Source organism: Pseudonaja textilis, chromosome 7, assembly GCF_049901715.1.
Source record: "Pseudonaja textilis isolate UNSWEBS1 chromosome 7, rPseTex1.2, whole genome shotgun sequence".
In the NCBI taxonomy this organism is placed as follows: Eukaryota; Metazoa; Chordata; class Lepidosauria; order Squamata; family Elapidae; genus Pseudonaja; species Pseudonaja textilis.
This window is the reverse complement of record NC_141996.1, coordinates 59,255,357-59,257,817: the sequence shown is the minus strand read 5'-3', so window position 1 is coordinate 59,257,817 and position 2,461 is coordinate 59,255,357.

Here is a 2,461-nt window from a genome sequence, read left to right as displayed (position 1 = left end):
CAGTGGGTCTTTTATTTAAAAAATGCAGCTGCACTTTTTTCTATTGCCTACCTCTTTTGTAGTCTGCATTTTGATTAGATTCCCATATATTTAGTATTTTAGCAAATGTGGATCATTTCAAAATCACATTGTCTGGTATAATTCATTTGATGAGATATATATATATATATATATATACACACACATACATACACACACACATATATATTCATAACACTTAATGTTGAACTGAATAACTTCACATCCCAGATTAAAATGACCCCTAAGCTGCTTTCATGCAAATGACTAGCTGTCTGCAAGGAGTATAAATCCTTCCATTCCCCACTATCCTGTCAGAGCTGAAGAAGCTTCTTGCATGTGAAGTGAAAGAAAAAACTAAGAAGTCCAGTTGCTTCCTGAAAAATCACCTTTAGGACAACCATGAGCTGGATGATTGAGAATCTCTACAGACTTTTGAGCTATACAATTTGGGATGAACACTCTTTGAATGGTGTGCGAGTAGGAATGGATTTCCAGAGGAAAAAATTGCAGACTATAGAAACCAAGAGCACTACTCAGGTGATCCTGAGGAGACAGATAAACCTCCAAGTGCTTCAATGACCCTCTAAAGCAGGGGTGTCAAACTTGCGGCTCACAGACCGATCCATCACGTGCTGGCCACAGCCATGCCTGGTTTAACGAAGGGGAAAAAAGTTGTGATTCATCGTGTGATGACCTGAGTTTGACTACCCTGCTCTAAGTCTAAAAGAATGCAAATGACCAGCTGTCTGCAAGGAGTATAAATCCTTCCATTCCCCACTATCTTGTCAGAGATGAAGAAGCTTCTTGGATGAGAAGTGAAACGTCTTCAAAGAAGAAACAAGAAAATCCAGTTGCCTCCTGAAAAAGTACCTTTGGGACTGCTTTTATGGAGCTTTCCTGGCTCTTCCTGACATGAAATAATAATGTAAAGACATGAAAAACAAATATCAACTGTAACATAATTTTTCAAATGCATTCAACATCTTTTTTAAAAATCCCCTTCCAATAGGTCTACATTATAAGCCATAATAGCAACAAAATCATGTGTTATGATTATGTAATTTGCAACAGTTGCATTATAATGTTCGATGCAAGTAAATAAATTGCATTGTTTTCATAATAAACTATAATGTTGTGAATGCCTGTGCCTTTCCTACCTATTCTAAGTAAAAACAGAAAATTCTGGCTCCACCCACATGGTGATGCATTCCCACGTAATTTGTATCCCCTCCCACTATAGTCCCAACAACAAAAATTGCCTCTTTATTTTAATTGTGTATTTTACAAATTATAAATTTGGAAGTGAAGTCTGCAACCAATAAACAGGAAAACTAAAATCTAACAAGCAATGTTGCAGAGGAGTTCCATTTCTGTACCTACTGGGCTCCATATAAAATCCTTAAAGTAGTTTTTGGATGCTTTAAAGACTACAATGTATTTAAGTTGCTAGAAGACCCTACAGTAATATATTTGGAAGAACAATTTTAAACAAATAGTCATAATACTGTATGCATTTAAGCAGCTAAGGGATTTCTCTCTTTTCATGCATTCCATGTTTTCCCAAATGCTTATAGTCACTAAGACCCAAATTTCCAAGAGAATGCAAATTATTGCAGTGGAAATGCTGACTTTTTCATGGCACGTTATTTCACTTAACAGTATATCCTATGAGGCAGTTCTCTTGAGAGATTTAATTTTCTTGAAGTTTGCACAATATGTTTGCAAAATTTAACTTATTTTTGCCATATGTTGAAAAATATGCATGAAGGAAGCCTTATTTGCTTGTTTGAAAATAATGGAGCTACTGCATCTACTATGAACATGTTTTGATTATTTAAAAAGTGGTCTAACACTCAATTAGCTGTTTAAGGAATAATTATCTTTGACTTGGTTTGAATCAGGGATTGCCAATTTCAGCTGAATGTCTATACTAGTGTTGGCAAATCTTTTTGGTACCGAGTGCCAAAATGGGTGTGGGCACGTGCATGCGCACGTCGAAAATCAGATCTTCTGGTTTTCGGCATGGGCATGTGCACTGGTCACCTAGTTTGCTAGTTTCTGGCACACATGCATGCGCAAAGGCCAGTTGTCCTGTGCACATGTGCCGACTCCGCCTTGCCTTTTGGGGGTCCTTGTGCCTCCCTCCCCCCCGGTCCCCATTGGGGTGGCGGGACATACACATTGTGGCCTCCCTCCGCTGAAAAGTCAGAGCCCCTTTCTGGCCTCAGAACAAGCCAGCACAGCTACCCACCTCTCCCACCACTTCTTCCAAGGGAGCGCAACAGCTTCCTGGCCAGCATGCCTCTTCCTAGTTGGTGTGCTGTCCCTGGCGTTCCTCCCACCCGGCTCAGCTCCTGTGCAGCCCTGCCTCCCCAGAAGAGCAGCTGCTGCAGCAGCAGTGGCTGTCAGGATTCCGGCACTTAACCCAATTTAAATCATG